A 15,227-nucleotide genomic window follows, 5' to 3' on the forward strand; every position below is an offset into this window, starting at 1 on the left:
TGCCTTGTACCATATGACTAATGGGCATTGGCAGGACAACAAAAGACTGAGGTCGATTCTGCCTCATATGAGACAGAATATAGTGCAGGATGATGAATGATTTAGACTCGTACGATAGATAATCTGCTATAGGACAACAATTGAGTAAATTTGTATGACATAGGACTAGTGTAGCACGATAATTTAGTAGACTCGTACAACTTTTCACAGGGTAGAGACTAAAATTCTGAGTTTTCTAAGTGCTGAGTATTAACAACTGAGTATGACAAATTCTGAGATGGACTGATTTTTTACTAGGATATACTAGTTTCTGACACGGACAGAGTTTTGACTCAGTGAGTTGTTTCTGGTCTTCATTGATTTTTGGTATTTTAGTTTTTGTTTAGGGATGAAAAACACAGAAAACAAGTAGTATTTATAGTGACTCCAATCACAACATGCAAACCCTAAGGAATTTGGTGAGGAAAGAAAACCTTTGCTTGTAGACTCAGGTACACACCCAATAGCTAATCAGAATACAGCCACTGAGTCTCATGCAATGGATTCCCAACGCCATATTATCCAACTCCAAATGCTAATGGGGGCACGAAATGACAAGTATCTTGGGAGAGTTACTATCTCTCTTGCACAAAGATTACCCCCCTTTCGGAGATGAACCGGGTAGCTTCTAATTTTAAATTAGATTTAGTCAGGGATCCATTCGGCGCATCGAGGTATAAACTCAATTAAGAGGTCTCCCAGCCTTGAAAACCAAGGTTTAATATACCCAAAGGTACGGAGGAGAGCTATTCCTGAGCACTTTCATTGACTTGATTTTCATCAAATCACGTTTATTTTATAGTGGGTTGGAGTACTTGGCGTCTAGTCATTCCCACTTAGGTCGTTCCCCTTACACTGGCCGTAACGACTCTAAGAGTTTTGCAACCCCTCGGGAGGGCAGGCCTACTAAAGATGTACAAATCTGAAACAAAGAAAAAGCTTCAAGGGTCTGGATTTCTGATTGTCTAGAAAAAGACAAGAGCATACTCTCCTACCTCTCAGAATCTTCTAAAAGCACAAAAGACAGATTTGTTCTTTAACCAGATAGCAAATTAGGTTCCTAAAAATGAATTTAAAGAATACACGATGTTTAGTCGATTCTCCTTCAGGCAACCTACAAAGACAACGAATCAGTAGTCATATTGTCTTTGTGTGACAAGCATATTCTTTGACAAGTGTTCTACAAAAACTAGTTAGGCTGTGAAAAATTCTGAGACAAACAGATAAACAATTAAGGTTAGTTGTCAGAATAATAAAAAAATTGATAAAATCATGAAATTTTCCTTTTTACCAGAGAATACAGAATCGTACAACAGAGTCTTGACTCGTACGAAACAGGATTCAGTATTGCACGAAAGAAGATTGCTGATGATGTCTGCTCATACGACAGAGGATTTGTGCTCGTACAAAAGAAGATGTGCTAGTATGATAGGATATGGAAATTCATGTGACACCTGCAGTTTATCGTTCGAGCATGTGGGAATTGTTGTACAAGATGTACGGACGAAAAACCGAAAAATCAAAAAACCTGAAAAATAACAAAAATTAAAAAAATCAATCTTGGAGGCCGAAAAAGAAGTAGTCTTCGGCCCCACGGTGGGCCCAAAAATGTGTGTGTGAAAAAGTGAACCTGTAGCTGCAAGCACAACACTTCAATTAAGTCATTATATGCATGGTTAGTAATTAATAATCAATAAAAATAAACCATAGCAAAGCGACCCATTGCCTTCTAAATGATGCGAGTATAAGATTGCTCTCAGTTTGTTATAAGCAACACCAGTGACTAGACTACACCAAGACGAAGGATTTAATCTATATGATATTAAGCTATATGGATGCAAGATGGATGAATAATTCAAGCAATAATAACCAATTCAAGCAACAATGGATGCAAGCAATAATGAATGTAAAATGGATGCAAGTAATCTTAAAAAAAACAATAATAATCAATCAATGACTCCAAAGTGAAATTAGCGTGATAATAATCTCCAAGTGTGTTCTCAAAAATCTCTGGGGTCAATTGGAATGAGAGCTGATGACTGAATTTATAGAGAATTACAGAGAGATGAAGAAAAAGCTCAATTTAGGATTAATTGAAAATAATTGAGAAATCAGGTTGAGTTAACCTTGAGATAGATTCCAATTATAATTTAATTGAAATGCATTCAAATTAGAAGTCCAAGTTGCATTGGAAAATAATAATAAATTAATTCCATGCACATATTTGATTCATTCAAGAAAAAGGACTTTCTGAAAAGCTTTGAGTTCCAATTTTAGGGAATAATTCCATAATTCAATTAAATTGCTTTTCTGATTTCAAATTCTAAATTTAGAAAAAGAAATAATTTCTCAAGTTTGATTTTTCTCTTAATTCAATTCTTTGTAATAAATTCTTCTTTTTGTAGCAAATTAATTCTTTTTTGCATGATTGAATGGCAAATTTATTAATTAATTAAATATGCAAAGATATTTAATAAATTAAGATAGGATAATTGATCAAAATGAATATTCTTGGAATGATTCAATTAATTAAATAAATATTTAATTAATATTGGGTAATTGATTTTGCCATGTGATATTTGATAATTAAATAATTAATAATGTGCTCAAGATTGATTTAATTGCCTTTTGGTTAGGACCTTGGTGATGTTGTCAAGATTAGGGGCCCATGGTTTAGATGACCAATTTTAGGGTATTACACTTGGTGATTAAAATCTCCAGTAGTCAGGAGATAGGTGACTGACTCGGAGTGGACGACCAGGTTTCACTGACGTAAAGTTGACTTGGTTGATACTACTTAGGACATGTAATGTGCTTTGTCAATTAACCTAAGACTAGGACATTAATCTGTTTCAAGCCATGAGGGTTCCAACAAACCAGGATGTCACAAAAGTGACCGAAATATATGTATAAGCGAAAGCGTAGATGCAACACTTCAGTACAGGAGATAAGACGAACCTGGATAAAATCCAGCAACCATATTAATCGATGTCATTATTTTCATTTGATGATCATTGATAGGTATGTCTAAAGAGTAAGTACCCCGTATAAGACCAATCTATCTGGTTTCAAGTGTACCCTTGTATAAGACATGTTGATGTTTGATAGAGTTTGATAGATTGATTAACAAGACATGCGATATGTGTGATTGCAGACTTTGAGAGTTTGTCTGTGGTTGATTTGGTTTGAAAGATAGTCTATTCTTTCTTGCTTCTATTTTTGTTCAGTTTTTTATTTTATTTTGTGAGTTTTTTATTTTTATGATTTTGTTCAGGACATTTTATGATTTTTAGGAGTTTGTTCAGAACATTTTATGATTTTTAGGATTTTTTCTAAGCTATGCCCCCAGTATGCAGATCTATATGACATGATGATCTGTAGAATGCATATGGAGACAATGATTTTTTGATATGACCTATGTTAATGCAATATGCATGATGAAGATGCATTTCCTATTCGAACAAGGATAAACATTTTTGTTTAGCAATTTTTAATACACCAATTGAATTGGAGGTACAAAACATTTCATAGATAAGTGGTCAATCAATCCTTAAGGTCCCTTGGAACATCCAAATTAACACACTTAGTTAATAGGATTTACAAATGAAGACACAAAAACTTCCCCATAGATTCTTGAAACTTTGATCTTTGTTTGCCCATGTGAGTGCAAATGAGTTAATTGCCGCTCTTGTGTTCACTAAAGATCCTTAGCATCCTATATGACTAGCTATGTGGATTATCCTAACTTCAAAAGCATCCTGAATAGAGTCTCACTGCCAGCAAGCTTTTAGAGCTCTGACGAGGTTATAGACTATAATTTCTTGAATATTGATCCATTTCCAGTAGGCGTTCATAGCCCTGATGGAGTTACTTGCATGGTCCCATAGTCAATCTTTTTGTCATAATTTGTATGTATGATATTTCAATTATATATCATTGCTCTTTTGCCTTGAGATGAATATTTGGCATAGAACTTTTTCACTTTTTTTTCTTTCCTTGACTTGTAAGTAATGAAACCTACTCGGGTGTGAGAATTACAGCAGTGCTGATGTAGAATTTTAGATTTTTCACTAGTCATATGATCAAATAGGTGTCTAGAATGAATTAGAGATTTTATTAATGTGTTTGAGATATAGCAATTGATAGATTTTGGGTTAACAAGTCTCAAATAGTGAAATCACTTCCCAACCATAAGTAAAGTGTCGTCACACGGTAATGTTAAAATGAATGACCTTATGACCTCAAGGACTTCATGTCTGAATATCTAAGAAAGGAGATGACCCTTGTTTATCTTGAATGCAAACTGTAGATTAGGAATTCAATTAACATCAAAGCAATATATATTAGCTAACCACAAAGCCAAATTGCAATGAAATAAATCCTAATTACAATCAATAGAAAAATTGAAAACAAGACACTCAAAATAAATGAAAATCCATCACCAATGCCTCTTTCAATTTACCTCCATTGTCCTTCTTTCTCCTCCAAATAGCAAATTTGTATGGATCTCACCTACAAGTGCAAAAGCATGAAGCAAGATTGATTTTGATAGCGTGAGGATACTAGAAGCATGGTTGATTGATTCGATTGATTGATCTCCTTTGATTGAAGAAACTCATCCAATTTATAGACAAATTGGAGAGACGACATGATTAGTATGAAGTTGATATTAGAGGCAATTGATTTCAAAAATGGCAAAATTGAGTTGAAGGAAGAAGGTTATGACACCTTCTATGTCATGAATTATGACATATTGCCAATGCAAAGGTTAGAAGACTAAAAGCCTATGACATCTTGCTATGCCAACGGTATGACGCATGAGAAATTCATGCCTCCACCGAAGCATAAAAATAGGGTGAGACTAGAGAGGAATTGATTAGGTGGAAATTGAATCTAGCAAATTAGAAATGAGGAAAATAGAAATTGGAAAGTAGGAAATTAGAAATTGATGAAATTAGAAAAAAAAGGTGAATTAATTAATAATTTTTCATTCATTAATTAATTCATGAAAGAGACCTAGACTAAATAAATAGATTTATTTAACCCACAAAGAATAAGAAAAGGATTAAATGAACAAATCATAAAACCCTAGAAATAAGAGGACAAGGAATTAGGTCAAGACAACAAGAAATTAATGTAAGTTCGATCATGATTCTGATTGGCAAAGGACTAATATTGATAAATGATTGAGATTGGGTGACAAAAATCAATGACAAATTGACCAAGATTGACAAGGAGATCAAATTGATAGGTGCCAATTGATGAGGAACAATGACTAATTGATCCAAATTGACATGATTGAAAAGGACAAGGATCGATGATGAATCGATCACAAAATGACAAAATTGGCAAGGACAAGGATCGATGATGAATCTATCACAAAAATGACGTGATTTGACAAGGACAAGGATCGATGATGAATTGATCACAAAAAAAATGACATGATTGACAAGGACAAGGATTGATGACGAATCGATCGCAAAAATGACATGATTTGACAAGGACAAAAACCCTAATTCTATCATCAATTAGGATTGACGATGTCCAAAATGATGATAAATGAGCATGCACATTGTTGCGATAGGATAAGATCAACCAAAATCATGACTGAAGATTCTTATCGACAAGACCAAATTCGAAAGCAAGAAAAATGAGGAATGCAGCAGAAGGACTCGATGCTCACAAATGATAAAGACCAAGTGTGCAACATAGAATAAATGTTAATGTGACGCAAGAACCCTAAAATAAGGAAATTCATACATGTTAAAGTATGACTCTGCAAGCGTTGACCATTTTTAGATGTCTACATTTTGCCCCTCTTTGAGACAATGCATTCTAAGCATTGTTTCAAAGAACAATAATGAAAATGCCCCAGACAATAACAATGACATATGCATAATTGAATCAATCACGCTTCTAGTATCCTCGTGCTATCAAAATCAACCACACTACTAGTATCCTTGCGCTATCAAAATCAACCACCCTTCTAGTATCCTTGCGCTATCAAAATCAATCACGCTTCTAGTATCCTTACGCTGTCATCTCATCTTGTCAATCTTGCTTTCATACTATGCTTGTGCACTTGTAGGTGAGATCCACAAACACACTAATTTGAAGGAGAAAGAAGGACAATGGAGAATTCTGGAGGAGATATTCACATTTGTAATGGTTTGCATTTGGTTTGAATGTCTTATTTTCAATATCTCTATTGAATGTTTTTAGGATTTCGTATCATTGCAATCTAGTTTTTGTGATTGAGCTAGTTTAATGTTTATATTGCTTTGATGGTTTCCAAATTCCTATCTTCATTAATTAGTTCACGTCGGGTTCACCAAAACTGTAGATCAGGAATTCGATTAACATCAAAGCAATAGATATTAGCTAACCACAAAGCCAAATTGCAATGAAATAAATCCTAATTACAATCAATAGAAGAATTGAAAACAAGACACTCAAAATAAATGAAAATCCATCACCAATGCCTCTTTCAATTGACCTCCATTGTCCTTCTTTCTCCTCCAAATAGCGGATTTGTGTGGATCTCACCTACAAGTGCAAAAGAATGAAGCAAGATTGATTTTGATAGTACAAGGATACTAGAAGCATGGTTGATTGATTCGATTGATTGATCTCCTTTGATTGAAGAAACTCATCCAATTTATAGACAAATTGGAGAGAGGACATGATTAGCATGAAGTTGATATTAGAGGCAATTGATTTCAAAAATGGCAAAATTGAGTTGAAGGAAGAAGGTTATGACACCTTCTATGTCATGAATTATGACATATTGCCAATGCAAAGGTTAGAAGACTAAAAGCCTATGACATCTTGCTATGCCAACGGTATGACGCATGAGAAATTCATGCCTCCACCGAAGCACAAAAATAGGGAGAGACTAGAGAGGAATTGATTAGGTGGAAATTGAATTTAGCAAATTAGAAATGAGGAAAATAGAAATTGGAAATTAGGAAATTAGAAATTGATGAAATTAGAAAAAAAAGGTGAATTAATTAATAATTTTTCAATCATTAATTAATTCATGAAAGAGACCTAGGACTAAATAAATAGATTTATTTAACCCACAAAGAATAAGAAAAGGATTAAATGAACAAATCATAAAACCCTAGAAATAAGAGGACAAGGAATTAGGTCAAGACAACAAGAAATTAATGTAGGTTCAATCATGATTCTGATTGGCAAAGGACTAATGTTGATAAATGATTGAGATTGGGTGACAAAAATCAATGACAAATTGACCAAGATTGACAAGGAGATCAAATTGATAGGCACCAATTGACGAGGACCAATGACTAATTGATCCAAATTGACATGATTGAAAAGGAAAAGGATCGATGACGAATCGATTCCAAAATGACAAAATTGGCAAGGACAAGGATCGATGATGAATCTATCGCAAAAATGACGTGATTTGACAAGGACAAGGATTGATGATGAATCGATCGCAAAAAAAATAACATGATTGACAAGGACAAGGATCAATAACGAATCGATAAAAAAAATAATGTGATTTGACAAGGACAAAAACCCTAATTCTATCATCGATTAGGATTGACGATGTCCAAAATGATGATAAATGAGCACGCACATTGATGCGACAGGATAAGATCAACCAAAATCATGACTGAAGATTGTTATCGACAAGACCAAATTCGAAAGCGATAAAAATGAGGAATGCAACAGAAGGACTCGATGCTCGCAAATGATAAAGACCAAGTGCGCAACATGGAAGAAATGTTAATGCGATGCAAGAACCCTAAAATAAGGCAATGCGTACATGTTAAAGTATAACTCCGCAAGCGTTGACCATTTTTAGATGTCTACATTTTGCCCCTCTTTGAGACAATGCGATTCTAAGAATTGTTTCAAAGAACAATAATGAAAATGCCCCAGACAATAACAATGACATATCCATAATCGAATCAATCACGCTTCTAGTATCCTCGTGCTATCAAAATCAACCACGCTTCTAGTATCCTAATGCTATCAAAATCAACCACGCTTATAGTATCCTCGCCCTATCAAAATCAATCACGCTTCTAGTATCCTTACGCTGTCATCTCATCTTGTCAATCTTGCTTTCATAATATGCTTGTGCACTTGTAGGTGAGATCCACAAACACACTAATTTGAAGGAGAAAGAAGGACAATGGAGAATTTTGGAGGAGATATTCACATTTGTAATGGTTTGCATTTGGTTTGAATGTCTTATTTTCAATATCTCTATTGAATGTTTTTAGGATTTCTTATCATTGCAATCTAGTTTTTGTGATTGAGCTAGTTTAATGTTTATATTGCTTTGATGGTTTCCAAATTCCCATCTACATTAATTAGTTCACTTCAGGTTCACCAAAAATGTAGATCAGGAATTTGATTAACATCAAAGCAATAGATATTAGCTAACCACAAAGCCAAATTGCAATGAAATAAATCCTAATTACAATCAATAGAAGAATTGAAAACAAGACACTCAAAATAAATGAAAATCCATCACCAATGCCTCTTTCAGTTGACCTCCATTGTCCTTCTTTCTCCTCCAAATAGCGGATTTGTGTGGATCTCACCTACAAGTGCAAAAGCATGAAGCAAGATTGATTTTGATAGGGCGATGATACTAGAAGCGTGGTCGATTGATTTGATTGATTGATCTCCTTTGATTGAAGAAACTCATCCAATTTATAGACAAATTGGAGAGAGGACATGATTAGCATGAAGTTGATATTAGAGGCAGTTGATTTCAAAAATGGCAAAATTGAGTTGAAGGAAGAAGGTTATGACACCTTCTATGTCATGAATTATGACATATTGCCAATGCAAAGGTTAGAAGACTAAAAGCCTATGACATCTTGCTATGCCAATGGTATGACACATGAGAAATTCATGCCTCCACCAAAGCACAAAAATAGGGAGAGACTAGAGAGGAATTGATTAGGTGGAAATTGAATTTAGCAAATTAGAAATGAGGAAAATAGAAATTGGAAATTAGGAAATTAGAAATTGATGAAATTAGAAAAAAAAGGTGAATTACTTAATAATTTTTCATTCATTAATTAATTCATGAAAGAGACCTAGGACTAAATAAATAGATTTATTTAACCCACAAAGAATAAGAAAAGGATTAAATGAACAAATCATAAAACCCTAGAAATAAGAGGACACGGAATTAGGTCAAGACAACAAGAAATTAATGTAGGTTCGATCATGATTTTGATTAGCAAAGGACTAATGTTGATAAATGATTGAGATTGGGTGACAAAAATCAATGACAAATTGACCAAGATTGACAAGGAGATCAAATTGATAGGTGCCAATTGACGAGGAACAATGACTAATTGATCCAAATTGACATGATTGAAAAGGACAAGGATCGATGATGAATCGATCACAAAATGACAAAATTGGCAAGGACAAGGATCGATGACGAATCGATCACAAAAATGACGTGATTTGACAAGGACAAGGATCGATGTGGAATCGTTTGCAAAAAAAATGACATGATTGACAAGGACAAGGATCGATGACGAATCGATTGCAAAAATGACGTGATTTGACAAGGACAAAAACCCTAATTCTATCATCGATTAGGATTGATGATGTCCAAAATGATGATAAATGAGCATGCACATTGATGCGACAGGATAAGATCAACCAAAATCATGACTGAAGATTGTTATCGACAAGACCAAATTCGAAAGCGATAAAAATGAGGAATGCAACAGAAGGACTCAATGCTTGTAAATGATAAAGACCAAGTGTGCAACATAGAAGAAATGTTAATGCAATGCAAGAACCCTAAAATAAGGCAATGCGTACATGTTAAAGTATGACTCCACAAGCGTTGACCATTTTTAGATGTCTACACAAACAAATGATAAACTTGGAAAATTGCCTTGTTTTATTGATGTTGCTATATGAAAATGCAAAAACTTTATGAATGAGATGCATTTGAAAAAGAAACTATATGTGATGCAGTGCTTTGAATAAAATGATATGCAATGCAAAAAACCAAACCTGAACTAACCCAACCCTTAGATAAAATATCATTAAAGGTGCATGTTGTTCATAGGACCAGGGAGTTCTGTGTAGGTAGTTCACTGGTCCAGCATATAGATGGCTTTCCAAGAAGGACTCAGCTAAGTGTACATTTCCAGCATCTCCAGTGTTGATTTCCTTGGTTTTTTGGATTTTGTGATGAAACTGGGGTAAAGTCTTATGCAAAGGATTGGATAAGGGGTATGGAAGGATGAAAAGGAGGTGTTGGATAATGGATCAGATATTGAAAGTTTGGTGCATGAGCGAATGGAAATATTTACAGGATCACCATTGGCACACATCTTGAGGGATGGTGGATTGATGGAGGAAAAATGGATCTCAAATTTTGAGATTTGGATGGAGGAACAACCAAGGATTTTGGGAAATAAGGATCCAAAATGGATGAAAGAGGTGATGCAAAAATGGATTTGGAAGGTTTGGATGGAGGAACAACAATCTTGGCTATTGATTTGGATTTTTCTTTAGATAGATGTGCTTCAAGGAGACACTTAGGGATCCACATGGTTTTTGATTTTTCGTTCTTTTGCAGTTTCTTGGAACACATTGCTTCTACAAGTGCCTTGGGAACCCATAGAGCTTCTGATTTTTCTTTCTTTTGCTTAGTGGGCCTTTGTGTACTTTTAGATGAAGGGAAGGTGTGCGCAAATGTATGCCTTTGTTGGTCCTGCAAAAGGGATGGAGGAATATAGGGTCCTAAAAAGGATGGAAGAAATAAAGGGGAAGGCATGTACTTGGATTTTGGTTTAGTAGGGATAACACCATCTTGAGGAATGTCACTGAGGCCATGATCCTTAATATTATCTTTAACATGGAGGGGTTCTTGCTTGTGAAGGTCTACCCCTTTACATTTATAAATATGTTGACTTGTAGGATCATGAGAGGTCTTTGTAGGCATGGTGTATCCTTAAGGTGAACATGGAGGATTATGACAAGGAGATAAAGGCATACTTTGATCTTGACATGGAAGAGGATCATTGGATAGAGTATTTGACTCTTCATTTTGAATAGGTTCATTTGAAAAGGTAGAAGAGGCATCATGATCTTTCTTAGGAAGTATGCTTTGTTCTTGACATGGAAGGGGATCATCTTGGAAGAAATGGTTATGTATAAGGGAATCATCGTGGGATTCTAGTGAGATAGGATCTTTTTCAACCATTGGATGGGATGGCCCTTGAGATAGCCCTTGAGGGTCAACATGAAAAATTTCATCATTAGGTTCATTATTTGAGGTAAATGATATGAATTGTTGTTGAGAAGCCTTAGGAGATGGGGGCATCATGGAAGAGATGGAACACACATATGGGGCCTTGCTAGACATAAGTTCATGATTTTGATCATGCTTAGAACTAGTTCCTTCTTTTTCTTTAGGTGAGTCATTAGAATCTTCAATTTCAATGACACCATTATCAATGAGATCTTGAATCTTATGTTTTAATTCCATACACATTGAATTCATGTTTGTTATGCCTATGATATGCACAATAATTACTCAAAACTTCACATCCCCATGTGGTCTTTTTAGGCAATATGATAAGATTGTTCTTAAGAAGCTCCTCCAAAGCTGACTCAATAGATTGCCCCAAAGGTGTAAATTGTCTATCTAGGGAATAGATGTCTTTTTGTCTTGGTGAAGGTGTGTTGTGATCTTGTATGAGATTTGACTTTTGATTTTCAATTACTTTTTGTTCCATCTTATGTAATTGTTTTAGCATTTTTTGAAGTCTAGTGTTCTTAATATCATGAATTTTCATCTCAAGAGGAGTCATTGAATCTTTTCATTGAGCTTGAATGTCATATATTTCTCTCTTGAGAACTTGAATTTATTGAGCCAAGGTAGTCATGGGCTTCTTACTTTTATCAAATTTTTTAGAAGAGCTTCTGGTTTGAATAGGCATTTAGAACCAATAGAACCGAGAGCTATATGTGATGCAGAAGTCAAGATCAAATTTGGAGCTAGTTGTTCATTTAACGTATCAATTAAGAAAAAGAAACTAAGATTTAGTCTAGTTTCAGGAAAGATCTATCCTATGTAAGACATTATCCAAGTTACCTAGTTTGATTTAAGAGAAGTGACTAAGAATCAATCTGGTTTCAGGAATGATCTATCCTGTGTAAGACATTTTCTAAGTGACTTAAATTTGATAAATGTTTGATTGAACTAGCTGAAAGATGATCGACAAAATCATGCGACACAAATGGCAAAGGTACACTATTTTGATCTGTTTATGCTAAGGATGATGATAACCAGTTTTATGCTCATTGTAGACTGTTTTAGGACTAACAAAATTAGAGATTTGTACGACAGGTTTAATAGGACCAGACGATAGTTTAAAAGCTTTAGGATGATGACAATAGTGTTTCATACGAGTTTCTACCCAGTACCTTACGATAGATGGGTATGTCTGGAATGACAAACTGATTAGTGAAAAGGTTTATCGTATGACACAGGGTTCAGGCTAAAATGACAATTATCAAAACTGGACGATAGATAATCAGGGCTCGTACGACACAGGATGAAGGCTCAAACGACAGACTGTTAGGACTATTGGAATATTGTACAACACAGAATATGAAATAGGATGATAAATCAAAAGACTCATACGACTGTTTACTAGATAGAGGCAAAATTCTGAGTTTTTCAACGACTGAGTATGACCAATTTTGAGGTGGACTGAGTTTTGACATGGACAGAGTTTCGACAAGGATAGACTAGTTTTGACATGGACAGAGTTTCAACTAGGATAGACTAGTTTTGACACATATAGAGTTTCAACTAGGATAGACTAGTTTTGACACGGATGGAGTTTTGACTAGGATAGACTAGTTTTGGGCAGAGTTTCGACTTAAGATAGACTAGTTTTGAACAAAGTTTTGACTTAGGATAGACTAGTTTTGGATAGAGTTTCAACTTAGGATAGACTAGTTTTGAACAGAGTTTTGACTTAGGATAAACTAGTTTTGACACGAACATAGTTTTTGATCACTGAGTTGTTTCTTGTTTTCTCCAGTTTTGGTATTCCAGTTTTAGTTTGAGGGAAGAAAACATAGAAAACACGTAATATGAATAATAACTCCAATCACAACATGCAAACCCTATGGAATTTAGTGAGAGAAGAAAACCTTTGCTTGTAGACTCAGGCACACACCCAATAGCTAATCAAAATATGGCCACTGAGTCTCATGCAATGGATTCTCAATATCGTATTAGCCGACTCCAAATGCTAATGGGGGCACGAAATGACAAGTATCTTGGGAGAGTTACTATCTCTCTTGCACAAATATTATCCCTCTTTTGGAGGTGAACCCGGTAGCTTCTAATTTAATTGGAACTAGTAAGGGATCCGTTTGACGCATCAAGGTATAAACTCAATTAAGAGGTCTCCCAGCCTTGAAAACCAAGGTTTAATATACCCAAAGGTACATAGGAGAGTTATTCCTGAGCACTATCGTTGACTCGATTTTAATCAAATCATGTTTGTTTTATAGTGGGTTGGAGTACTTGACGTTTAGTCATTCCCACTTGGGTCATTCCCCTTTCATTGGTCGTAATGGCTATAGAGTTATTAGCTCCTTGGGAGGGCAAGCCCACTAAAGATGTACAAATCTCAAACTTAAAGAAAACACCTCAAGGGTCTGGATTTATGATTATCTATAAAGACAAGAGCATACTCTCCTACCTTTCAGAATTTTCTTAAAAAATGAAATACAGATTTGTTCTTTAACCAGATAGCAAGCTAGGTGCCTAAAAAAATGAATTTAATGAATACAGAATGTTTGCTCGAATCTTCTCAGGCAACCTACAAAGACAACGAATCAGTAGTCATATTGTCTTTGTGTGACAAGCATAGTCTTTGACAATTGTTCTACAAAAACTGATTAGGCTATGAAAATTCTTCAGATAAACAGATAACCAGCCAGTGTCAGCATTAGTGTAATAAAAATTGAACAGAAAACCTGAGGAATGAAACTTACTTTTTAACCAAAAAAATACAGAATCCTACGACAATTCTCACCGACTCGTACAATAATTCGTACAGGATCGTACGATAATTTAAGTTATTTGTTCTAGCATATAGGAAATTTTGTATGATAATATGCAAAAATTGTACAAAAAAAATCTGAAAAGTCAAAAATTTGAAAAAATAAAATAAAAAAATAAAAATAAACAGTTAGTCTTGGAGGCTGAAGAAAAAGTAGTCTTCTGCCCCACAGTGGGTGCCAAAAATGTGTGTGTAAAAAAGTGAAAATAAGTCTGATAGTTGTAGGCACAACACTTCAATTAAGTCATTACATGCATGGTTAGACAGATATAAGCATGGATAATAAAACCATAACAAATTGACTAATTTCCTTCTAAAAGATGCAAGCATAAGATTGCTCTCAGATTTGTATAAGTAATACCAGTGACTAGACTACACCAAGATGAAGGATTTAATCTATATGAGCATGATATTAAGCTAAATAGATGCAAGATGGATGAATAATTCAAGCAATAACGAATTCAAGCAATAATGGATTCAAGCAATATGACCAAACTAAATATGCAAAAAGCTAAACTAAGATGCAATAATCTCAAAAATGAAAGCACTAAATATATTCAATGACTCCAGAGAAAAAAGTGTATAATAATAAATCTCCAGGGTGTTTTGAATGAGAGCTAAAGGCTAAATTTATAGAGAATTACAAGAGAGACCAAGGAAAAAGCACAATTTAAGATAATTGAAATAATTGAGAAATCAAATTCAGTTAACCTTGAGATAGATTCCAATTATAGTTTAATTGGAATGCATTTCAATAAGAAGTTCAAGTTGCATTAAAAATAAGATTTAATTAATTCCATGCATTTGTGATAAAAATAGATAATTCTTTTATTTATTCAAGAAAAGAGTTTTCAATGCAACTGAACTTCTTTTTCTGAAAAGCTTTGAGTTCCAATTTTAGAGAATGATTAAATTCCTTTTAATTGATTTTCTGATTTCAAGTTCTCAATTTAGAAGAAAGAAATAATATCTCAAGTTTGATTTCTCTCAATTCAATTCTTTTATTTTATTTTCAATTTAACTCTTGCTTTGTGATTAATTCCTCTTTTGTAATAAATTAATTCCTTTTTTATGATT

This window comes from Cryptomeria japonica, chromosome 4 (genome assembly GCF_030272615.1).
Source record: "Cryptomeria japonica chromosome 4, Sugi_1.0, whole genome shotgun sequence".
Lineage (NCBI taxonomy): Eukaryota > Viridiplantae > Streptophyta > Pinopsida > Cupressales > Cupressaceae > Cryptomeria > Cryptomeria japonica.